The sequence below is a fragment of the Bubalus kerabau genome, chromosome 9 (assembly GCF_029407905.1).
Source record: "Bubalus kerabau isolate K-KA32 ecotype Philippines breed swamp buffalo chromosome 9, PCC_UOA_SB_1v2, whole genome shotgun sequence".
Taxonomy (NCBI): Eukaryota; Metazoa; Chordata; class Mammalia; order Artiodactyla; family Bovidae; genus Bubalus; species Bubalus kerabau.
The window spans coordinates 54,143,290-54,170,129 of NC_073632.1; the positions used below are offsets into that span (position 1 = coordinate 54,143,290).

The window sequence follows — 26,840 nt, forward strand, 5'->3', positions numbered from 1 at the left end:
ATAATGTTAATATTTTATTTTTAAGGACTTATACCTTTTAATCATTTCTTTTGAGTTTCAGGTGTTCTAGAAATTATATTCAAAACCCTACTTATTATAGTGTAGAAAAAATTTTTAAAAATCATACTTTATGAAAACCAGGAGAGGCAGCACACTAGAGGGAGCTGGTAAGCTATCTTTCCGGTTTATTTATTTATTTTCATTTATCTGGTAATTTGCATGTCTTTAGGGATGTTTCCACTGCTTAATCTGATCTATTTGAGACTTTTTTTCTTTCTTTGTTGCTTTTTTCGGTTTGTTTTGTTTTCAAGACCAATAAGCTCATTTGATAGTTTTCATTGACTGGGAAAGTTCATTATTTTTATAAGCTTTATCCCATATGGATTGTCTGGGTGGCCTTTATACCTTTACTGAAACCCTGCTATCTTGTCCTGTGACATTTCTGATGTTTCATAAGAGAATCTCCACAGCTTCAAGTAATTGCTACTTAAGGTCCAACTGTATGGGCTTCAAAATATACACAATTAACTCCTGGGTATTTCTTTTAAGCCACATTTAAACCCCAGTCTCCAGAGGTGAAAGGCAAGATATTTAAGTAATCTGCCACCTGGCTCATTCTCATGTGATTGGTACAGAAGACAGATTTCATTTTCCCAAAAATACACAAGAACAATTTTTCTTAAAAGGTCAAATGAAATTTATTCTTCATGCTCAAAACTTTGGCATTTCAATTAACTTTTAAAAGTCACAAACAATACAGTGAGCTCTAAAATGTACTTTAAAAGAAAGTACATTATATTTAATAAACAAACTAAATTTAATAACTTCCTTAGAATATATTGCTGTTGCATCTTTAATGAAATTTTAGACTTTTTTTTTGAAGTTCTGTGATAGTAGGAACACTTTAATTTGTTGTATTACCAGTGTACCTTTATTTTTTCAATTGCCTCTGTTTTCAAATATTTTTTAAAGTCACAAGTGAAAAGATGAAATAGTTATTTCACAAGTACACATGCTATAAAGAATGTAAGAAATTTAAAATGACAGTAATTGCAATGTTAATAGAAATAGTAATATTCTTTCAGTGGGATACAGTTAAGACCTTGATGGTAGTCCAAATCCAATCTTTGAGATCCAATATTTTATGGTAAAATGTTTCTTAGGATTTCTGCTCTCAAAGACTCAGTCTCATTTCTCAACTAGAAAAATACAAAGGCTTCCAGTATATATCTCATGTAGCGTGTTTTGTTTTAATATGCATATGCTGCGTGCAGGCTAAGTCCCTTCAGTCGTGTCTGACTCTTTATGACCTTATGGGCTGTAGTCCACCAGGTTCTTCTGTCCACGGGATTCTCCAGGCATGAACACTAGAGTGGGCTGCCATTTCCTCCTCCAGGGTATCTTCCTGACCCAGGGATCGAACTCACGTCTCTTTAGTCTCCTGAATTGGTAGGTGGGTTCTTTACCACTACTGCCACTTGGGAAGCCCTCTTTCTCAAAATATAACACAGGTGAAGGCCACCTTAAACTAGGACTGAAGAAATTCATCTTGAGTCTTACATCACCCTGAAATGTAAAATAGTAAATTGATCATCTTACGCTCCGCCTCACCTCTAATTCTACATGCCAAGTACTATTACTATCACCATCAATACAATATACTAACACATATATATGGAATTTAGAAAGATGGTAATGATAACCCTATGTTTGAGACAGCAAAAGAGACACAGATACATAGAACAGTCTTTTGGACTCTGTGGGAGAAGGCGAGGGTGGGATGATCTGAGAGAATAGCTCTGAAACATGTATATTATCATATGTGAAACAGATTGCCAATTCAGGTTTGATGCATGAGACGGGGTGCTCAGGGCTGGTGCACTGGGATGACCCAGAGGGGTGGATGGGGAGGGAGGTGAGAGGAGGGTTCAGCGTGGGGCACAGATGTACACCCATGGCTGATTCATGTCAATGTATGGGAAAACCAATACAATATTGTAAAGTAATTAGTCTCCAATTAAAATAAATAAAATAAAATAAGGAGTTGACACCATAAAAAAAATTATTTTTGATTGGAAGAATTTTTCCTGTTTGAGGATGGAAAGGGAGCAAACCCATAAAAGTAGGACTCATTTCAGCAAGATGGCTTTGTTTTTACCCTTTGCTCTCCCAGTAGTTATTTTACTTTCTATTGTCTTTATGTCCATCAGGTTAAAAAGTCATTAAAAACATAGTCTCCTCACATATTAGATCAGATGGGATCAAATGAGTAACTAACTTGATCAAGGTCATGCTGGCAAACAAATGGAGGAGCCAGTTCAAAACTGAAAACCAGAAGGGTTGTGACTTCAAGTCCAAGGCTCTTTCTGCTTCACAAACCTCTTGTTATGCAGATGTCAAAGTCTCCACCCAGATGTTTATTACAATTTCCTGTCTGTAATTTCTGAGTAATTATTGTAATGACTATTTAAGATTATTAAAGGAAGTCAATTTTTATTTTGTGAAAGATCACTAAATATTACTTTCAATTAAAAATGTGTAAAGACACTTTTAACATTTTCTAAGACAACTTCTATCTATTTAAACATGCATATTCTAAGGGAATATTGCCCCCCTTTTCTGGTATGGCTTTTGAAGATTAGCAATGTAGTAGAAAGAGTTGAGTGTTACTATTTGTAAATACAAACAAAACATTCTTGGTTGCTAGAGGTATTGATGTCCTGAGATATTTTGTTATCCTAGTAGGAAGGATTTCATCTAAAAAGATTCCATGGGATCATATCCTTTGCTTTAAAACTTATGGCACGTCCAATTGAAGGACAACTTGCTGTTGTTGTTTAGTCTTTCAGTTGTTTCTGACTCTTTTGTGACCCATGAACCCTCCAGGCTCCTCTGACCAAGGGAATTTCTAGCAAGAATACTGGAAGGGGTTGTCATTTCTTTCTTCAGGAGATTTTCCCAACCCAGAGATTAAACTCACATCTCTGGCTAGTCTCCTGCTTTGCAGACCAATTCTTTACTGGGGAAGCTCAAAGGACAACTACTGCACTTAAAAGTTAGACAAACATGACTTTCACAAATCTGCTTTTTATAAGGTCACAAACTAATTGTTTAGCATTTTTGAGTGTACTGTTATGATCAGTTCCATTGTCTTGAAAAAGACTCATAGTTAATATTAAATACATACATTTATGTAAATAATTTTGATCATTTGTTTTCAGTATTACAACCATACTTTATGTCCCAATTTTTTCAATGTAATTTGAAGAAAAATTTTATCACTATTACATTGTAAATTCACTTAGAAATACCACAGAAATAGTTGCTGTATTCATGTGACTATACATAAGGATTTTTTTAGGGATCACCAAAGCAAGGATACATTTTGGAGTTGAAATCACATTTGGAAGGCTGTATTAAACCAACCAGTGGAAAGCCCTGGATTTATGGCATTTAAAAAATATAAACTGGACTTGCCTGGTGGTCCAGTGGTATAGAATCCTCCCGCCAATGCAGGGGACACAGATTCCATCCCTAGTCTTGGAAGATTCTACATGCTGCATAGCAGCTAAGCTCGTATACCACAGATACTGAGCTCATACCCTCGAGCCCATGCTCTGTAGCAGGAGAAGCCACCCCAGTGAGAAACTTATGTGCAGCAGTGAAGACCAAGCACAGCCAAAAATAAATAAATTTTTATGAAATTGAGAAAAAAAAGTATAAACAAACACATTTCCAAAGGATACAGTTTATTATGCTCATTTCTTTAGAAAGCATTTTTTTCAAACAAATTTTTGTAGGAAAGATCTTGAAAAAAAAAAAGACTTCATATATGTGTTAAATTATGAGAAAAACAAAGACTTCTATTTTATTGCCATGTAAATAATCTGTCCAATTTGAAGATTATATGAATCATCCATTTAAATTACAGGATGATCTAAAACCACTGTATAAAGTAATGCTATGCAAACATGCTGATGTGATTGGTGACAAGGGTAATGTTACCTAACACAAGTTCCTGTGCCTGATGTACAGTGAGGCCAAAGTTAAATGTGTATTGATTGATGGTGAGGCTGTTGGTTGGTGTCATAGTTATAGTGCAGTGCTCTAAGAATCTTGTGCTCAGCCAGAAGCTACCATCTCCACCCACCAAGAGGGCCTTGTTTCTGCAGAAGAGCTCAAAGATATTGTTATGTATATTCCTTGAGCAGAGACCAGGATCCTGCTTTAATTGCTGCACTAAGGTTTCTTGATTGTTCCTCCTTTGTTTAGGCATTCCCTGTTTTCCTGATTAGAAGCTGTTTGAATATGTCCTTTTGGAACTCAGGGAAGATCTGGGAGACTGAAGCCTTTATCCTGCAAATAAATGGTGGACCTGAAAAGGCTTTTGTGCCCAGGAAGGTCCCAGGATGTCCTCCTTGGTTTCAGTAAAGAGAAGTTGAATTTAGCATTACCTCTTAAATTCTCCAAAAGCCTATCACCATGACATGATGATTCTGATAGATTCAAAATTCAGAAAGATTTTTAATATTAGATATGGTTTTCTGGGATTGTAACAGCAAGAGGTTTGTGAAGCAGAAAGATCCTTGGACTTGAAACCACAGCAGATTTAGCTTAATATTGGATCTACGTGCAGTATAGGAAGATACATCCCCTGACTGGTGGAAGGAAGGAAAAGAAGGGAAGAAAGAAGGAAGGGTGAGAGAGGTGGGGAGGGAGGAACTTTAATCAGTATCCCTCAGATAGTCACTTTTACATGTTAGCTCATTTTATATTCAAAGTACAGTACCCGAAAGGAAATAACACAGAGAGGTCCAATGATGCTGAGACCTTGGCCTTTGTGCACCAGTGACAAATTGAATCTTGGAGACAGAGTTTTGAGTGAAGTAGAAAAGAGTAATTTTATTGCTTTGCCTGGCAAGGATGACACGGCAGACTCCTGCCTCAAACACTGTGTCCCAACCCAGGAGGATTTGGTGAGTTGTATAGCAATAGTTCAATGGCGAGGTTGCTGATAAGGATCAGGGAGAGTGCAGGGCCTGCACCTCTTTAATTTGGTCTCATCTGGTCTAGCCGTTAGGATTCCTGGTTTTCACCCAGGCAGCCCGGGTTCGACACCCAGTATGGGAACTAAGAATACCCTTTGGGCTTCCCTGGTGGCTCAGAGGTTAAAGCGTCTGCCTGCAATGCGGGAGACCTGGGTTCGATCCCTGGGTCGGGAAGATCTCCTGGAGAAGGAAATGGCAACCCACTACAGTATTCTTGCCTGGAGAATCCCATGGACAGAGGAGCCTGGTGGGCTATATTCCACGGGGTCGCAAAGAGTCGGACACGACTGAGTGACTTCACACTTCACACATTGTCTCTTGATTGAGTTTCTCTGGTTCATTTAATCTGATCTCAGGTGGTCTCCTCATGAGCTTCTCAAGGTTATCAAACTCTAATCTTCTATTGAAGAACAACATCTTCCATTTATTGGGAGCTTTAGTTCTGCTGTCTTCCTTACTATAGTGGTGAGTATCCCTACTTGCCATGTGGGAGACCGGGGTTCGATTCCCTGACGGGGAGGAAACACACCTTTGGGCTTCCTACTAGCTCAGTTGATAAAGCATCTGCCTGCAATGTGGGAGACCTGGGTTCAATTCCTGGGTTGGGAAGATCCCCTGGAGAAGGAAATGGCAACCCACTCCAACATTCTTGCCTGGAGAATCCCATGGACAGAGGAGCCTGACAGGCTATGGTTCTTGGGATCGCAAGAGTCAGACAGGACTTAGTGCTACCTTTCTTTCTTCAGTTCTGTAAAGAGCTTGAAGATACTGTGTATCCCTGGAAGCAGAATCCACACCTGACCCAAAGGCTGCATTGTAATCTCTTGGCTGCTCTTCCCTTGTCTCTACATCCCTTCCCTTCCCTGATTAGCAACTGTTTGAAAGACTTCCACGGCCAGGAGCCCTATGGGGTCCTGTTGGATTTCACCAATCCACCAAAGGAAGAAATAAAGGTGCTTGTCTATGAAATGTTCTAAGCTGTGTGTGGCTCACATTTATTGTTCATCAGGGAAGAGACATAGCAAATGTAGGCTGATAGTCTTCTTTTTTAAGGTATTATAATGTGGTATGTATGTGTATGTTCACACATGCAGTTGTACATAAATGTTTATTTGTGTGTGTGAAAATGTAAGTCAGGATTAGGAAATGGTAAGTCAGGATTGGAGATAAAATTATTTGATTGTGAAATTCTAAAACTAATTTAGTGAGTTTATGAATAGCTGATTTTATTCATCTATCTGATCATGTAATCTTTAGGAAAGTCTGTAATCTTATGTTGTATGGCCCCAAGACCACCCTCAGATTTGAAAGTTTGCTAGAAGGACTCACAGAATTCAAATAAGCTTCTATACTCATGGTTATAGTTTCTTGCAACAAAAGGTAATAGTTTAAATACAGCACGGAAAAGGGTGCAAAGGGCAGAGTCCAAGAGAGACCAGGTGCAAGCTTCTGGTTATCCTCTCCCAGTGGAAACTCATGTACTAAGTCACTTCAGTCATGTCTGACTCTTGTGACCCCATAGACTGTAGCCCACCAGGCTCCTCTGTCCATGGGATTCTCCAGGCAAGAATACTAGAGTGGGTTGCCATTTCCTTCTCCAGGGGATCATCTCGACCCAGGGATCGAACCTGCATCTCTTATGATTCCTGCATTGGCAGGTGGGTTCTTTACCACTAACATCACTTGGAAAACACACGTGCATGCTAAGTCGCTTCAGTCGTGTCCAACTCTGTGCAATCCTAAAAACTGTAGCCTGCCAGTCTCCTCTGACTATGGGATTCTCCAGGCAAGAACACTGGAGTGGGTTGCCGTACCCTTTTCCAGGGGATCTTTCTGACCCAGGGATTGAACCCGCGTTTCTTAACATCTCCTGCTTTGGCAGGTTGGTTCTTTACCACTAGCGCCACCTGGGAAGCCCTCGTAGACAGTGCTTAACTCTACCAGCATTATTATGAGACAACACAGGCAAAGTACTGTCAAGTGGAAAAGCTCACGTAAGCCTTGATATCCTTTTTTTTTTTTTTACCAGTAGTCAGGCACAGAGACCTGGAATAGTTGCATGACTGATCTTATCTACTAAGTCCCAGTGCTCCCTCTCCAGAGCTCAAACTGATGGCCTCCCTAAAAATAAGAGATATTTATCATAAATCACATTGTTAGTATAAACTATCTGGTGTGATCTAAGGCCCAAGGTATGTAAAGTCATTCTTATCAGGCAAGATGTTTAAAGGGCTTAGGGGTTATCTCCCAGGAGTAGTTCAAGGTCTAGCCCTGAAAACTTTCAACATGTGCAGGTTTTGAGCAGCCCAGACCTGCTGAGCTAATCCTCTGCTGCACAACCTAAAGCCTATAGGGATTTCCTGATTTTTGTCACCTACAGAATAAAGTCAATATAGTACATTATTTATATTTTATATGTTGAAGACATACATTTCGTTAGTTAAAAATTAACATCAAAGATTGTGGTCAGTTTCTTTCAAAGAGACACATATAAATAGAATAAGGTCTGATGCAAAATTGAAGTCAAAATTTAGCTTGCTTGGAAAATTTTAGCTAGGCAAACAAATTTTGAATTGGGGTAAGACTTACAGTACAAGTCACTGTTCAGAGGTCACCTAGAGGTGAACACCATATGACTGTACCTCAACAATTAAATAGAAAAACTGGTCTCTTACTTGTAAGCATAGCTAAGGTCAAGGAAAAGTCTGATCAGCAGCCATCTGGAGCATGGAGCTGGAAATTGACAAGACTTGGCCACACCCAGGAGATAAGGCACAATAGGCTAGACATGATAGGCTAAGGCCAGGTGAATCATTAAAATAAGAGGTTATTGATTTCCTAAAGCTGCTATAATAAATTATCACAAACATAGAGACTTGAAACAACATACATTTCTTTTAGTTCTGGAGGTTAGAAGTTCAAACTGAGTCCTAGGAGGCTAAAATTAAGGTGCAGGCCAACACACCTTTCTTCTGGAGGCCCCAGGGAAAAGTCTTTTTCCTTGCCTTTATCTGCTTACAGAGGTAACAGACATTACTTCATTCATAACTCTTTCTTCTACTGTTGCAGAAACCAATACTCAAGAAACCAAGCACCACACTTGAGAGTTGGAGAACTCAGGTTTATTACATTGGCAGGCCCAGAGGAGTTAACACTCCAAGCTCTGAGCCCGGAACAAAGGGATTACAGAGTTTTTATAGACAGACTATAGTGGGCAACACTAGCTGTTAATAGGCTGATTTAAACTAAGGGGTTTCGCACACATGGGAACAACAGTTAAGATGGGGAGGGGGATGCCTGACCTTTACACAGACAGGCATGATTAAGCAGGTTTGCAGGGGCCGGACAATTGCAAAGAGTAGGACAAGGGTGACCCACTCCAGTGTTCTTGCCTGGAGAATCCCAGGGATGTGGGAGCCTGGTGGGTTGCCTTCTAAGGGGTTGCACAGAGTCGGACACGATTGAAGCGACTTAGCAGCAGCAGCAGCAGCAGGACAAGGGTAAGTGAGATAAGCTCCAGTTCCTAGTATTATAAGTCCCCACTTTCTGAGATTATGTGACCTATGTGATCCAGACTTTGCAAGGAGCAAGCTGAGTTACAGAGGAAAAAGGAGCAGGAGGTTATGTAAAATTTTAACTTTTCCTCTTCACTGCCTTCAAAGTTTATCAATCTAACCTCTGCTTCTGCCATCACATCTTCTGATTCCAACTCTTATGCCTCCCTCTTTCTCTTGCTGGAACTAATGCTGAAAGTTCAGCTTCCCTGTATTGGTGCTGAATTGAATCTCAGAGACAGTTTGGGTTGAAGGAGGAAAGAATAGCTGTATTGCTTTATCAGGCAAAGGGGGATGCAGCAGGCTCCTGCCCTTGCAAACTATGTGTCCAAACCCAGGGGAATTTGGTGAGGAGTTTTATGGCAATGGTTCAAGGGTACAGTTGCTGATAAGATTAAGGTATATGCAGAGTCTGTATTCCTTTAATTTTATGTCAGGGAATCTTCTTGAAAAGCTTCTGTAATTTCTTTAACCTGGCCTCAAGTGGTCTCTGTATGGAGAATGCTGACATCTTCCATTTGTTGGGTTTTAATTCTGTTCCTGTTGTTGTTCAGTTACTAAGTCTTGTCCAACTCTTTGCAGCCCCATGGACTACAACACATCAATCTTCCAGTCCTTCACTATCTCCCAGAGTTTGCTCAAACTCAGGTCCATTAAGTCAGGTATGCCATCTCACTATCTCATCTTCTGTCACCCCCTTCTCCTCCTGCCTTCAGTCTTTCCCAGGATCAGGGACTTTTCCAATGAGTCAGTTCGTCACATCAGGTGGCTAAAGTATTGGAACTTCAACTTTATCATCAGTCCTTGCAATGAATATTCAGGGTTGATTTCATTTAGGATTGACTGGTTTAATTTCCTTGTAGTCTAAGGGACTCTCAAACATCTTCTCCAGTACCATAGTTTGAAAGCATCAGTTCTTTGTTGCTCAGCCTTCTTTATGTTCCAAATTTCACATCCATACACGTCCACTGGAAAAACCATAGCTTTGACAATTCAGATCTTTCAGCAAAGTGATATCTCTGTTTTTTAATATGCTCCCTATGTTGATCATAGCTTTTCTTCCAGGAGCAAGTGTCTTTTAATTTCTTTGGCTGCAGTCACTATCCACAGTGATTTTGGAGCCCAAGAAAATAAAGTCTGTCACTATTTCCATTGTTTCCCCATCAATTTGCCATGAAGTGATGGGACCAGATGCCATGAATGTTGAGATTAAGCCAGCTTTTTCACTCTCCTCTTTCACCCTCGTCAAGAGGCTCTTTAGTTTCTCTTTGCTTTTTGACATTTGGGTAATATCATCTGTATATCTGAGGTTGTTGATTTTTCTCCCAGCAATCTTGATTCCAACTTGTGAGTCATTCAGCTGATTCAACTGTCAGTCATTCAACTGATAGATCAGTTGGTAAAGAATCTGCCTGCAAAGCAGGAGACTCTGGTTCAATTCCTGGGTTGGGAAGATCCTCTGGAGAAGGGATAGGCTACCCATTCCAGTATTCTTGGGCCTCCCTTGTGCTCAGCTGGTAAAGAATTTGCCTGCCATGTGGGAGACCTGGGTTTGATCCCTGAGTTGGAAAGATCCCCTGGAGAAAAGAAAGGCTAGTCACACTAGTATTCTGGCCTAGAGAATTCCATAGACTGAATAGTCCATAGGGTTGCAGAGATGGACACGACTGAATGACTTTCAGTTTGACTTTTTGACTTTGCAGAGAAATTAAATAAGCAGGTGACAAGATACAGCTTTGACATATTCATTTTCCAATTTTGAACCAGTCTGTTATTCCATGTCCACTTCTAACCATTGCTTCTTGACTTGCATTCAAGTTTAGCACAAGGCAGGTTAAGTGGTCTGGTATTACCATCTCTTTAATTCTATAAAAGGCCTTAAAGTATTGCTAAATGTATCCCTTGAGGGAGAACCAGGATCTTCCCCCAAGGCTGTGCTATTGTTTCTGGACTGTTCCTCCCTAAACTCCAAATCCTTCCCTTCCATGATTATCAATTGTTCAAATGGGCCCTTTGGATCAGGGAAGGTCATGGAGGCTGAACTCAAAGACTTCCTGTGCCCAGGAGACACAGGGTCCTGCTCAGAACCCTGCAATTACAACTGGGACCACGGGAATAACCCACCACCCATTTCCCTCATCTTAAGATACTTAACGTAATTCCATCTGAAAGTCCCTTTGCCAAGTTCAGTTCAGTCGCTCAGTCGTGTCCGACTTTTTTCAGCCCCATGAATTGCAGCACTCCAGGCCTCCCTGTCCATCACCAACTCACGGACTTCACCCAAACTCATGTGCATCTTGTCGGTGATGCCATCCAGCCATCTCATCCTCTGTTGTCCCCTTCTCCTCCTGACCCCAATCCCTTCCAGCATCAGGATCTTTTCCAATGAGTCAACTCTTCACATGAGGTGGCCAAAGTATTGGAGTTTCAGCTTTAGCATCAGTCCTTCCAATGAACACCCAGGACTGATCTCCTTTAGAACGGACTGGTTGGATCTCCTTGCAGTCCAAGGGACTCTCAAAGGTCTTCTCCAACACCACAGTTCAAAAGCATCAATTCTTTGGCACTCAGCTTTCCTCACAGTCCAACTTTCACATCCATACGTGACCACTGGGAAAACCATAGCCTTGACTAGATGGACTTTTGTTGGCAAAGTAATGTCTCTGCTTTTCAATATGCTATCTAGGTTGGTCATAACTTTCTTTCCAAGGAGTAAGCATCTTTTAATTTCATGGCTACAGTCACCACCTGCAGTGATTTTGGAGCCCCCCAAAATAAAGTCTGACACTGTTTCCACTGTTTCCCCATCTATTTCCCATGAAGTGATGGGACCAGATGCCATGATCTTAGTTTCCTGAATGTTGGGCTTTAAGCCAACTTTTTCACTCTCCTCTTTCACTTTCATCAAGAGGCTTTTAGTTCCTCTTCACTTTCTGCCATAAGTGTGGTGTCATCTGCATATCTGAGGTTATTGATATTTCTCCCAGCAATCTTGATTCCAGCTTGTGCTTTCTCCAGCCCAGCATTTCTCATAATGTACTCTGCATATAAGTTGAATAAGCAGGGTGACAATACACAACCTTGACATACTCCGTTTCCTATTTGGAACCAGTCTGTTGTTCCATGTCCAGTTCTAACTGTTGCTTCCTGACCTGCATATAGGTTTCTCAAGAGGAAGGTCAGGTGGTCTGGTATTCCCTTCTCTTTCAGAATTTCCCACAGTTTATTGTGATCCACACAGTCAAAGGCTTCAGCATAGTCAATAAAGCAGAAATAGATGTTTTTCTGGAACTCTCTTGCTTTTTCCATGATCCAGCGGATGTTGGCAATTTGATCTCTGGTTCCTCTGCCTTTTCTAAATCCAGCTTGAACATCTGGAAGTTCACTGTTCACGTATTGCTGAAGCCTGGCTTGGAGAATTTTGAGTATTACTTTACTAGCATGTGAGATGAGTGCAATTGTGCCATAGTTTGAGCATTCTTTGGCATTGCCTTTCTTTGGAATTGCAATGAAAACTGACCTTTTCCAGTCCTGTGGCTGCTGCTGAGTTTCCAAATTTCCTGACATATTGAGTGGAGCACTTTCACAGCATCATCTTTCAGGATTTGAAATAGCTCAACTGGAATCCCATCACTCCACTAGCTTTGTTCATAGTGATGCTTTCTAAGGCCCACTTGACTTCACATTCCAGGATGTCTGGCTCTAGGTCAGTGATCACACTATCGTGATTATCTGGGTTGTGAAGCTCTTTTTTGTATTCTTGCCACCTCTTCTTAATATCTTCTGCTTCTGTTAGGTCCATACCATTTCTGACCTTTATCGAGACCATCTTTGAATGAAATATTCCCTTGGTACCTCTAATTTTCTTGAAGAGATCTCTAGTCTTTCCCATTCTGTTGTTTTCCTCTATTTCTTTGCATTGATTGCTGAGGAAAGTTTTCTTATCTCTCCTTGCTATTCTTTGAAACTCTGCATTCAGATGCTCATATCTTTCCTTTTTCCTGTGTTTTTCACTTCTCTTCCTTTCACAGCTATTTGTAAGGCCTCCCCAGAGAGTCATTTTGTGTTTTTGCATTTCTTTTCCATGGGGATAGTCTTGATCCCTGTCTCCTGTACAATGTCACCTCCGTCCATAGTTCATCAGGCACTCTATCTATCAGAACTAGTCCCTTAAATCTATTTCTCACTTCCACTGTATAATCATAAGGAATTTTATTTAGGTCATACCTGAATGGTCTAGTGGTTTTCCCTACTTTCTTCAATTTCAGTCTGAATTTGGCAATAAGGAGTTCATGATCTGAGCCACAGTCATCTCCTGGTCTTGTTTTTGCTGCCTGTATAGATCTTTTCATCTTTGGCTTCAAAGAATATAATCAATCTGATTTCAGTGTTGACCATCTGGTGATGTCCATGTATAGAGTCTTCTCTTGTGTTGTTGGAAGAGGATGTTTGCTATGACCAGTGCGTTCTCTTGGCAGAACTCTATTAGTCTTTTCCCTGCTTCATTCTGTACTCCAAGGCCAAATTTGCCCATTACCCCAGGTGTTTCTTGACTTCCTACTTTTGCATTCCAGTCCCCTATAATGAAAAGGACATCTGTTTTGGGTGTTAGTTCTAAAAGGTCTTGTAGGTCTTCATAGAACCATTAAACTTCAGCTTCTTCAGGGTTACTGATTGGGGCATCGACTTGGATTACTGTGATATTGTATGGTTTGCCTTGGAAACGAACAGAGATCATTCTGTTGTTTTTGAGATTGTGTCCAAGTACTGCATTTCAGACTCTTGTTGACCATGATGGCTACTCCATTTCTTCTAAGGGATTCCCGCCCGCAGTAGTAGATATAATGGTCATCTGAGTTAAATTCACCCATTCCAGTCCATTTTAGTTCACTGACTCATAGAATGCCGACATTCACTCTTGCCGTCTCCTGTTTGACTACTTCCAATTTGCCTTGATTCATGGACCTAACATTCCAGGTTCCTATGCAATATTGCTCTTTACAGCATCAGACCTTTCTTCTATCACCAGTCACATCCACAGCTGGGTACATTTTTTCTTTGGCTCCATTCCTTCATCCTTTCTGGAGTTATTTCTCCCCTGTCTCCAGTAGCATATTGGGCACCTACTGACCTGGGGAGTTTCTCTTTCAGTATCCTATCATTTTGCCTTTTCATACTGTTCATGGGGTTCTCAAGGCAAGAATACTGAAGTGGTTTGCCATTCCCTTCTCCAGTGGACCACATTCTGTCAGACCTCTCCACCATGACCTGCCCATCTTGGGTTGCCCCACAGGCATGGCTTAGTTTCATTGAGTTAGACAAGGCTGTGGTCCTAGTGTGATTAGATTGACTAGTTTTCTGTGAGTATGGTTTCAGTGTGTCTGCCCTCTGATGCCCTCTTGCAACACCTACCATCTTACTTGGGCTTCTCTTACCTTGGACATGGGGTATCTCTTCACGGCTGCTCCAGCAAAGCGCAGCCGCTGCTCCTTACCTTGGACGAGGGGTATCTCCTCACCGCTGCCCTTCCTGGCCTTGAACTGGAATATCTCCTTTTGGCCCTCCTGTGCCCATGCAGCATATTCTCAGATTCCAGGGAGTAGGACATGAATATCTTGCAGTGTGAGCATTATTCTGTCACAGCAGGAAAATAGCTGATATTGAAAGAAACTAAGAGCAAATGCTACTTTTCAATGTTGAGTAGGCTAGCCAGGTCCTGAAACATCCAGGGGATTGCTGTCAATTAATGAACAGAGTGTTGTTCTTTAAACCCAGCAATGTGTAACAGTTTTGTCCTTAGTTTTGAGGATTCAGAAAAATCAATGGGCAATGATTCCAGAGGTATTCCTTGTGTTAAGTACTTGCTCAAACTAACATGTATTATTAGAGTGACTTGGTAGCTACCATTTATTTTGCATCTTCTATATGTCAAAGTCACCAAACCAAGTACTAATGCTATCTCTTGCAATTTTCACCACAACAATTAAAATTAGTTTTTGTTGTTCTTCAGTGTGGAAAATTAATATGAGTGTTTATCAACCTCCCCAAGGTAACTTATTAAGTAACCTGGCAGAGACAGAATGTGAATCTGACTGATTTCAAGGCCTAGGCTTTCTCCACTGCAGAATGCCAACATATTAATTTACAATGTTGGATCCCCCCTTACCCTAACTATATATATATATATATTTTTAATTTGACATATAGTTGCTTTACAATGTTGTGTTAGATGCTGCTGTACAGCAAAGTGAATGAGCTTTACATATATCTGCATCCCCTGTTTTTTGGATTCCCTTCCAGTTTAGGTCACCACAGAGCATTCCCATAGCATTCCCTGTACTATGCAGAAGGTTTTCTTTAGTTATCTATTTTATACATAGTAGTGTGTATATGCCAATCCCAGTCTCCCAATTCATCCCATCCACCCCTTTTCCCTTTGGTGTCCATACATTTTTTCTCTACATTTGTGTCTCTGTTTCTGCTTTGCAAATATGTTCATCTGTATCATTTTTCTAGATTCCACATATATGTTTTTATATACAATATTTGTTTCTATTTCTGACTTCACTTTGATTACATTTTTATATCTATATTCAGGATATCCCTTCCCAATTGCCAGAACAAACATAAGGTTAATAACTAGGATTTCCTTGTTGAATATAGATCACTGGAAAACAGTGGAATCCTATCAAAGAGCTAATATAAAGGTTGATGAAACATTCAAACATTCCTACCACAGAAATCATGCCTTAAATGTTGGAAATTGTTAGTCCTGTTGAAAATGCTAACATCATCAATACAGTGGTGACCTATTTAATAAACATAATTACCTCATGCCCTTCTTTAATACTATTTGAGATTTTGAAATGAATTAAACTAAAAGTAAATCAAAGCCTTGGCAATTTTAGAAAGTAAGTCATTTGGATTTGAGACAGTCTCCCCATGTGTTGATTTTCTGACATTAGTGTGATTATTGACTACTTGTAGAAGAGTTTTTCTGTGTGGTGGAAAGACAGAGCCCTTTGAATACCAGACTTGTGTTCTTGCTTTCATAGAGGGAGTCAGGAAGGAAAAAACAAACAAAAAATCCCAAAACTCCACAAGTCTATTAAACAGGAATAGTGACTGATGTGGGAAAACAAATAAATATTTTTTTCTGTCCCTCTACTCGTTTTTACCAAAGATGTTTCCTTGATTATTCGGTAACAAGATCAACCTTGAGTTCTGTTTGTGTGTGTGTATGTGTTTGGCAACCTTGACGTGAAGATGGGATACTAGGAAGAAACTTTCTCTTTCTAGATCTCTAAATGTGACTTAGTTATCACATCAGGAATCTATCACATGAACTCATCCTGTGGAACAAACTAGATGTAATTTTAGATATTTTTTGAAATCATTTCCATGAATCTTTTCTTTGAGAGCACCACTATGTCAAAAATTGAGGAGATATTTTTAGTACCAGTTCACTCTACTCTTAACTGTATTTTAGCCCTAAGTTCTTGGAGTACAATATAATATAGATGATGTTGCTCTTGCTTCTTGAAGTTCTGTATTTATTGTATTCAAAGTTTTAACTGTTTCTGCCAAATATGCAGTTCTCCCTTGAAATTTGTCTTTTAAAAAGTCTGAAACAGTTGGTCTTTTCCTTGGTGTTCCAAAAATAGGGCAACAGCATCTTTCAGGCTCATAAATCTGTGGATACACATTTCTCTCTGTCAATGAACACACTGCAATGTGCAATAAAGCGATTTTGTAATCACAGATTTTGTGATTAAAATATGCATAAAAGAATGAAAGTAATCTGATTTTGACTCATTTTTTATGTAACTGACCATCTTATGGTTGAAACTGAAGTATTCTTTGAGATCACTGAGCAGGGACTTAGAAACAGGTGCTTAAACAGTGAATGATGAGGTCAGCGTATCCCAGTAAAAGTGTGATTTTCCTTGTTTGGTCAAAATTTTTTCATTTTGAACCCAGATTTTTGAGGCTATAATCAATGTTTTACCTAATATATGTATGCATTTATATGTATATGTGTGTATACATATGGGTGTGACAGAGCTTTAAGTAATCATAACCATCAGTGAGGATCTACGAACTTGGATTAGCAGCATTTTTTCCACCTAGGATACACATTATTGAATATAATTCCTTTCATCAGTAGTGTGTTCAAAATAATGCTTAAAGAGAAGAAGGATATGTTTATTGCTTTGTGTTGATGGCTTTATGGTCATATGCATATACCCAAACTCATCAAATTATTAATATATGCATTAAATATGTTCAATTTTTGTATACTTGTTAAAATAAAATAATCAGACTGTAAATCAAAGTCTAATACTAAAAAAGGACAATAATTTAACCTCTCATACAAGACCAATGTGTTTTGTGCTAAGAAATTAATCCAGTACTGCCGGGGTCCAGCCCCAGCTGATCCAGGGTATTCGAAGAAGAGACGGCGTAGGCGAGGGTCAGGAAACAACTGCTTAATTAAACGTTAATTAAGGATATAAAGAGTAATAGAATGAGGATAGCTCAGTAGGAAAATTCAGTGGAGAAAAGAGGCTGAGTAGCTTGGTTTACGCGGGAGACCAATAAAACTTCAAGACAAGAAGTTTGCACCCCTTACGTAGGCTGCAGACGTCCTTCCGTTCTCCCGAAGGAGAGGAGACACTGAGGCCTCCCTGGTCGGATCTTAGAAGCCCAGGCATAATTAGCAAGCATGGCAGGTTCCGCACTCCAGATGGAGACTCAGCCAGAATTTGAGAGAGAGAGCAACATGGGGAGACCAAGTTTCAGTGAACAAGGCCCGCACTTTATTTTCCAAAGTAGTTTTTATACCTTAAGTTATGCATAGAGGATAATGGGGGAAAGGGTGGAGTCATGCAAGGACAGCAGTTCCTGGTCCTAATCAAAGCCAGGCTTTCAAACTTATCATATGTAAAAGTTCAGGTGATTGACATCATCTTCTGGCCAGGAGGCCTGTTTACATTTTAAGAAACTTATTTTTCTCTAAAGGTGATTATTCCAAAGTCAGGCACCAGCCTCCAAAAAAGCATTGGACAAAGCTGCATTTTACATTTCTATACACCCATTATATCAATCAATACACTGCCAAGGACACAGTAGGTAAGGAGTACGGAGACTTAGCAGCAAACATTGGCTCAATAAGTGAAAAACCCTTCACCAATACAATTTCTAATCAATCTTTTAACTACTCAAAGGAATCTGTGTTTAGGCAGTTTAGAACATCTCCTGCTTCTCACAGTTGGGAGGCTCTGAACAATCACATGTGGCCAGAAAAACCTATTCAGGCAGGCTAGAGGATTTCCAAAGGAGTTTGTAGGTTGAAACACTGTCACACCCAGGAATTATTAACTGGAGCTGTAAGCTAATTCTTTTTTCAGAGAGAGGTAGTGGGGGATAGCCCCCCGTAAAGTCAGAGGTGTAGGTGAAAGCACAAAGCAGAAAGTAGGCAGACTCTGGTTTTGGGGGTAGATGCTTGAGAATTTCCAGGAGGACTCCTGAGGCTCGATCCCGCCTTTGTGTATGCCGAGCCTCCTTCCTCATGACCTTTGTCATGGGCGGAGGCTCCTGGCAGTGATAGAATTCCAGTTGAGCTATTCCAGATCCTGAAAGATGATGCTGTGGAAAGTGCTGCACTCAATATGCAATATGCACTCAATATGCAATATGCTGGCTCCCGGCACAGTACTTAATTATAGAATCAAAGAAAAATATGCATTCTGATAATTCTTCATCATGTTTTGATATTGTCCACGAGAAGTGGTTTTATGAGAGTTTTTTCCTAGTGGTATGAAGTTTATTTTGTTATTGTTTGATAATTAAAAAATAGCATCGTATAAACTTTAATAGCCTTTAAAATTCCTAATAATATTTTAAATGATGTCAAACTGTGTATTCTACCCAATATTGTATTAAGCAGCAAAAATACTACTTAAAAAATCAATGTTTGCATTAATGTTAAATATTCATGTTCTGAGTATTCCATTATGATAACATTGCTCAGTCTTTTTAAGCAAACCCAGATGACTGGATATCTACAAAGAGAGTGCTACCTGATCATTAATTCCATTTTTTTTCTGTCTGGAAACTTAGACTGAATTTCCTGATCTCCTTTGCAGCCTAGTCATGAAATGGACTTCTAGCCCACAGTATGACTCATATAAAACTTCCACATAAGATCCTTTATGATCTGCTGCTGCTGACTAGAATGGGGAGCTCTTCATGCTAAATGTGAGGGTCACATGTTGCCGTAAAATGGAAGGACCCCTCCTCTAAATTACTTCTTTGAAAAGAGCCAGCAGAAGAGCTATTCAACCAAGAACACTCTTAATTGTACTGTTACGTTAGTGAAGGAGGAAGGGGAGTGATTGTGTTGCCACTAAAGTTGAGTTTCTCTATTCTACAATCTAACAGTACTTTTACCAACACTTTTCTTCACAATTATTTCACTCCGTATTGAAGAAAAGTTCCATTTTATTGGCTGCTGTTTCACTTGCTCCAAAGCAGAGACAAAATACTTGTTTTAAACAAAACAAAAAATAACAATGGGGATGCCTGGCTGTTCTAACAGAAAAATGAGTGTTGTGAATATCTGTCAATTGGTTGTGAGTCTGTCTTTCTTTTGGTCATTTCTTCTACTCCAGGTGAAATCTCCATTGTGCAGTGTGTGCTCAGTTGCCTCTGACTCTTTGCGAGCCCATGGACTGTAGCCAGCCAGGCTTCTCTGTCTATGGGAGTTTCCTGACAAGAATACTGGAGTGGGTTGCCCTTTCCTCCTCCAGAGCATGTTCCTGACCCAGGGTTTGAACCTGTGTCTCCTATAGTTTCTATGTTGTCAGGTGGATTCTTTTAAGCTGGGAAAATTTCTATTAGTTTTCCATAAACATTTATGTTTCTAGCCTTATAACTGTTTCTATTTACTGGGACCTAAAAGCAAATCCAAATAATCTTACTTCACTAATCTTCTGCTTTGTTGCTTGTAGTGTCAGGCTGAACTCTCAGAAGAGATCAAAGAAGAAATGTTAAAATAATAAATGAATAAGTGACTGACTGGACTCAGGGTCTCTTTTTAGGCATTTAGTATTATCAGTACCATAAGTTTTTTTTTTTTTTTTTTAAGTACAGTCTTGTCTTAAACTTAGTTTTATTCTAGTATGTGAAATAGGTCAAATAGTGTAAATTGTGTCATGTGTGTAAAAACATCATATAAAACAAAGACTATGTATTATATATCTAATAACTATAGACTTTACTTATTTGTTTTATCCTATGAATCTGTAACCAGTGGTGTAGAAATTTAAAACAAAATGCACCTTCTGGGATAACTGGAAATCTCCATGTGGGAGGTAGTTTCCTTGTCAGGTAGCTGAGGAATGAGTCTTTACAGTCCATTCCTTCCAACTCCTCATGCTTCTGGTCCTGGTCTAAAGCATCCAGGCACTATTAAGTAGAATCAAGAATTTTGAGGTATGCAGAAGCAGAATATATTTCACAGTTATGATTTGATGCAGAGTTCAAGTTGGCCACGATGAAGCGGACTTTGATATGTGTAGCAAGACATGGTGAATCCAGGTTTAGGCATGAGAAATGAATCCTGTCAGAGCTCACCTGACCTTGATGCCTACCATAGTGCTAACAATCTTACTCTTTCTGATAAGCAGATAATGTGATGCTGCCCAGATTATGTCAGATGATTATTATCAAGTGATTTGATTAATGTCAAATGATAATGTCAATGATTAAGCTGATTATTACAAATGAGGGCAGGATCATAAAAATTTGGGAGTATCAATAGAATGTGGAATCATAATTTTATCTTTCTAGACTCTGAATAAGGATCACTAGGATGAAATCTGATGACCCAGTTTATACTATTTGATGGTAACACTGTGAACAAAATGTGTCTAGAACCATGCCTGCCCTTTAAAAAACCCTGTCCTTAGCTGGGGAAAAAGACACTATTTCAGGAGAATCTTTGCCTGACTGTTGGTGTATATGAAAACGGGATTTTCCCCCTCAGTTCAGTTCAGTCACTCAGTCGTGTCCGATTCTTTGCGACTCCATGAATCACAGCATGCCAGGCCTCCCTGTCCATCACCAACTCCCGGACCCTACCCAAACTCATGTCCATCGAGTCAATGATGCCATCCAGCCATCTCATCCTCTGTCGTCCCCTTCTCCTGCCCCCAATCCTTCCCAGCATCAGGGTCTTTTGCCCTTCAGTTGACACCAAAATTTAGTCACAAAGTGTTCCTAAACTTAACAGCATTAGAATCACGTAAGGAGGTAATAAGCTATCTATATATGGCCCCCATCCAGTGTTTCTGATTCACTAGGTTCAAGAGACTGGGGGTGGGGCCTGAAAGTTAGCATTTATAGCAAGTTAGCAGGTGATGCCCAGAGAAGGCAATGGCAACCCACTCCAGTACTCTTGCCTGGAGAATCCCATGGACAGAGGAGCCTGGTTGGCTGCAGTCCATGGGGTTGCTAAGAGTTGGACACGACTAAGCGAATTCACTTTCACTTTTCACTTTAATGCATTGGAGAAGGAAATGGCAACCCACTCCAGTATTCTTGCCTGGAGAATCCCAGGGACACAGGAGCCTGTTGGGCTGCCGTCTATGGGGTTGCACAGAGTCGGACACGACTGACGCAACTTAGCAGCAGCAGCAGGTGATGCCAGCAGGTTAGGAACCTCACTTTTAGAATCCTTTTAGGAACAGTCTTTTTTTTCGTTTTTTTTTTTCTTTTTTTCTGTCACATACCTTTATATACAGGTAATTTACATTTGTTACTAGTTTCATAAACACCCATCTTTGATTAGAAACACTTCCATATTCCAAATTATTCCAAATACTTCCTGAAAATACTCAACTTCACCAAAGTTGACTTAGACTGAGAACTCAACTTCTGAATAAAGGTTGAAAGTTGCTGCTATTCTTTTTCTGAAAAACTTGGTAAACTAAAACCTTCTCCTATGTCCAGTGGACAAGTTAGAGTAACTCAATTCTCTTCACCTTTGGAAAAAAAAGAAAAATCTCCTTACCATGTAAATCCCGAGGGGTGCTTTGAGATCCCAAGAAGAAAGAAGGGCTGGTAACTGGTATGGCAAAATGTTATCACAGTGTTTTTGTGTACCCCCTGGCTGGGAAAAACAAATTCCTGCAAACTTGCAAATTCAGGATATGTTGTGTTTGCCTCTGATGCAATTTTTTAAAACCTTTTTTCTTTTCAAGTGTTAAGTCTCCCGTAGAGATAATCTGTTCTCTTTCATGTCTCCTCCTTGGGCAATACATTTTGAAGATTAATATAATATGGATAACATGCCTGTGTGTCTTGCCTAATTCAGAATGCTGAGGATATTATTTCTAGTTTAGGGAGTTGGGAGAAATTTATATCGAGGAGATTTGGAATGCTCAGTTATCAGAGAAGCATTGCTGCATGCCTGGCCCTGGCGGGTTGCCCATGTTCCTAGTGGGTCATTAATAAAGGCTACAACTGCTCCTACATTTAGATTTTCTTCTACACTGACTCAGCAGTTGCAGTTATCATTTTACACTGTCATGGATCATTAAGAAGTTTCTCCTGGCATGCTTCTAAAAGATGCTCTCCTCCTCTTTAGGTTAGAGCTATTTTTCTACCCTAACTCACCTTTCAAAACTGAATTTTCTTTTTAAATGGATATCTGGGGGGGAAATGTTTTAATAAACAGCTCAGAATACAGTAAGTAATGGTTTCAAATTCAGTTCCTTTGTGACTTAAAAATCAAGTGTTTATTTAGAAAATGCCTGTAGCAAAGAGTGCAGTTTGGGATTTATTTCATGTCACAGATTAAATTATTGCTTGCTTACTTCCTTCACTTGCAATGCATAATTAATAATTCACAGCAAGTTCAGATTAGTTGTTACATTTTCTTCTTTACTTAATTTTCAAAGTCACTTAAAGCCATCTGAGCCCTAGTATTTTTACATCACAAACCATAAATCAAATTAAATGTTGGAGTCAGGGAGCCCTAGTGCTACATTTAAATCCAAAGTACTGGTAAAACTACAGTTTATCTAGCTGTGTTATAGGCTGTCACCAACAATAAACAGGGCCTTCCAGGTGGTGCTAGAGGTAAAGAACCCGCCTGCCAATACAGGAGACTCGAGAGATGTGAATTCAATCCTTGGGTTGGGAAGATCCCCTGGAGGAGGGCACGGCAACCTACTCCAGTATTCTTGCCTTCAAGAATCTCATGGACAGAAGATACAGTCCATAGTGTTGCAAATAGCTGGACATGACTGATTGCAAAGAGTTGGACACGACTGATGGGACTTAGTACACACACGCATGCACAACAATCAGTTCAGTTCAGTTCAGTTGCTCAGTCATGTCCGACTCTTTATGATCCCATGAATCGCAGCACGCCAGGCCTCCCTGTCCATCACCAACTCCCGGAGTTCACTCAGACTCATGTCCATCGAGTCAGTAATGCCATCCAGCCATCTCATTCTCTGTCGTCCCCTTCTCCTCCTGCCCTCAATCCCTCCCAGCATCAGAGTCTTTTCCAATGAGTCAACTCTTCGCATGAGGTGGCCAAAGTACTGGAGTTTCAGCTTTAGCATCATTCCTTCCAAAGAAATGCCAGGGCTGATCTCCTTCAGAATGGACTGGCTGGATCTCCTTGCAGTCCAAGGGACTCTCAAGAGTCTTCTCCAACACCACAGTTCAAAAGCATCAATTCTTCAGTGCTCAGCTTTATTCACAGTCCAACTCTCACATCCATACATGACCACTGGAAAAACCATAGCCTTGACTAGATTAACCTTTGTTGGCAAAGTAATGTCTCTGCTTTTGAATATGCTATCTAGGTTGGTCATAACTTTCCTTCCAAGGAGCAAGCGTCTTTTAATTTCATGGCTGTAATCACCACCTGCAGAGATCTTGAAGTTAATGAAACCTAATTTTTATTAATCATAAGAATTCTCTTTAGTATATGTAAGTAGTAAAAATCATAAGAATGCTCTTTAGTATATGTAAATAGTAATAATAATTCTATTGACATTAAATGAAATGCATGTTCAGCTGCAGATATATGGCAGGTTTTGTATGTTTGGTGTGTGTCACAATGATGTATGCACAGAGCAGGAGATTTGCCTCTTATTCACTTAAGTAATATCCTGTTCACTTATAACATGCATGATGTATAGTTCATGCTCCAAAATTCTAGAGTGAGTGTGCATATATGTGTGTTTTGTGCCTTGGTGTGTGTGTTGGAGGCATTTCTAAGATGTGTTGAGGCAGTGAGTATCTCAAGCTATTGCTGACCACCAGCTGAGAGGAAATTCAGGAAAGATTCCCATGTAGGCTTGCCAGAACTAGTACAAATAAAAGTGTAGGACTAATAAAGGTCAAAAGGTATAAACTTCCAGTTACAGGTACTTACTAGGGATGTAATGCACAACATGATTAATATAATTAACACTGCTGTATGCTATAAATAGAAGTTGTTAAGAAAGTAAATTCTGAGTATTCATCACAAGGAAAGATTTTGTCTTTATTTTGTATCTATATGAAATGATGGGTGTCACTCAACCTATGATGCTAATCATTTTAAGATAAAAATAATATCATTATGCTCTACCTTAAAACTTTTAAAGTGTTGTATTTCCCTTATATCTTAATAAAACTGCAAAAAAATACAAGATACCCAGTTAAATTTTAAATTCAGATAAACAATAATTTTTTAAACAGCAATCACGTCCCAGTAATGTGGATCATCAAAAAAGCAAGAGAGTTCCAGAAAAACATCTATTTCTGCTTTATTGACTATGCCAAAGTCTTTGACTGTGTGGATCACAATAAACTGTGGAAAATTCTGAAAGAGATGGGAATACCAGACCACCTGACCTGCCTCTTGAGAAACCTATATGCAGGTCAGGAAGCAACAGTTAGAACTGGACATGGAACAACAGACTGGTTCCAAATAGGAAAAGGAGTACATCAAGGCTGTATTTCGTCTCCCTGCTTATTTAACTTATATGCAGAGTACATCATGAGAAATGCTGGGCTGGAAGAAGCACAATCTGGAATCAAGATTGCCAGGAGAAATATCAATAACCTCAGATATGCAGATGATACCACCCTTATGGCAGAAAGTAAAGAACTAAAGAGCTTCTTGATGAAAGTGAAAGAGGAGAGTGAAAAAGTTGGCTTAAAGCTCAACATTCAGAAAACTGGTCCCATCTGGTCCCATCTGGTCCCATCACTTCATGGGAAATAGATGGGGAAACAGTGGAAACAGTGGCTGACTTTATTTTTCTGGGCTCCAAAATCACTGCAGATGGTGACTACAGCCATGAAATTAAAAGACGCTTACTCCTTGGAAGAAAAGTTATGACCAACTTAGACAGCATATTAAAAAGCAGAGACATTACTTTGCCAACAAAGGTCCGTCTAGTCAAGGCTATAGTTTTTCCAGTGGTCATGTGTGGATGTGAGAGTTCAACTATAAAGAAAGCTGAGCACTGAAAAATTGATGCTTTTGAACTGTGATGTTGGAGAAGACTCTTGAGAGTCCCTTGGACTGCAAGGAGATCCAACCAGTCCATCCTAAAGGAGATCAGTCCTGGGTGTTCATTGGAAGGACCGATGTTGAAGCTGAAACTCCAATACTTTGGCTACCTGACGCAAAGAGCTAACTCATTTGAAAAGTTCCTGATGCTGGGAAAGATTGAGGGCAGGAGGAGAAGGGGGCGACAGAGGATGAGATGGTTGGATGGCATCCCAGACTCAATGGACATGGGTTTGGGTGCATTCCGGGGGTTGGTGATGGACAGGGAGGCCTCACGTACTGTGGTTCATGGGGTCGCAAAGAGTCAGACACAACTGAGTGCCTGAACTGAATGCATATTAGAACTAAACCTTATTCATTTATCTGAAAGTAAAATTTAACTATGTATTCTTTATTCCATTTGGCAACCCCAGCATAAGGTTAAAAAGGTAAAGGTTTTGAAGAATAAAGTCATTTACATGTAATCAAATAATAATTATGATAATAAAAATAACACCACACTTAACATAATTTTCCCCTTTATCCACCTTTTTGCTGTATAGCCACAATTGTTTTGTTTCAGTTTCTGAAAAATAACAGATTTTTTTCTTATGATAGGATATTTGTGATTTTATCAACCTGGAAGGAACTACATCATCATTTCAAAACTCGTCATTCCTAAAGATTAGCTCAGGCATCTCACACTTCTGGAAACTTTCTCTAACCCAGAGCCTACTTTCCTACTCCCAACTCCAAATTTATTCTTATAACTCTCTCCAAAAATGATCTTTGTTTCTTTCAGAGCACTTGTCTCATTTTGCAATTTTTAATTAATTAATACAATTATATGATCAGTATCTGTGTCCTCTACTAAATTGTAAACTTTTTGGCAGCTCTTTCTATATCTCAATTATAACCTCAGCATTCACATATCAGCAATTCAGCAAACATGAAATTGTTTGTATTTCATTTCAAATGAAGGATTATGATTCAAGGCCTGATTCAAGGCCTAATCAGCAGTCCCTATGCCCATAGCATTCTAATTATGTCTTTAGGACACATAACGTTGTCCTAAATTTGTCCTAATGGACATTAGGCCACATAATGTTGTCCTAAAGACTAGGACTCTCTGAGCCTCTCTTTTTCTCTCTTTAAATTGGGGCTAACAATGTTTTATCCCAGTGTCATCCTGAGGATTAAACAATGCTTTCAAAGTATTTTTTATGATTTCTGAATCTAGCAAATGTTCAAGAAGAGGTAGCAAGAACAATAAAACAGCAATTAATGAGAGGCACAACCAGTGAGTAGCTTTTCCAACTTCAAAGATAGATTTGTTTCTGACTTTGTTGCACATGAAAGCCTTTACGTCAGAGGTAAAACTTCAACTGGGTCTTGAAATAGGTAATTTTGGAAAACATTGGAGGTGGTTTTGGTGCAGTTATTCCAGGCACTGTTCTAGAAACTCAAAGGTAACATTTGAGCATTTAGAATCTCTTTAATGTTATAACTCAAACTAGAGTTTGCTAACATTACCTGAGTGCTTGCTAACAATGTAAAATCTTGGGACCCACCCTCAAACTATTGGATCAAAATTTAGACTTTCAGCAAGATCCCCAGATGCCTCCTATTTATGTTAAATTTCAAGGCAGTGCTGTCTAGACAATGGTTGCAAGG

The 26,840-nt window shown here is 39.6% G+C and overlaps 1 protein-coding gene across 2 annotated transcripts in view; it reads left to right on the forward strand.

The window, feature by feature from the left end:
* The window catches only part of LOC129619891 (uncharacterized), a 684,565-nt gene that overhangs the window by 549,113 nt on the left and 108,612 nt on the right, over window positions 1-26,840 (forward strand). The window contains exons 3-4 of one of the 2 annotated variants that reach the window (XR_008698255.1): window positions 5,405-5,513; window positions 5,795-5,964. The exons of the other annotated variant lie outside the window; for it this stretch is intronic. The gene's annotated coding sequence lies outside the window, so the exon portion shown is untranslated. Of the gene's footprint in view, window positions 1-5,404; window positions 5,514-5,794; window positions 5,965-26,840 lie in introns of those variants that run through there. 2 annotated transcript variants of the gene reach the window in all.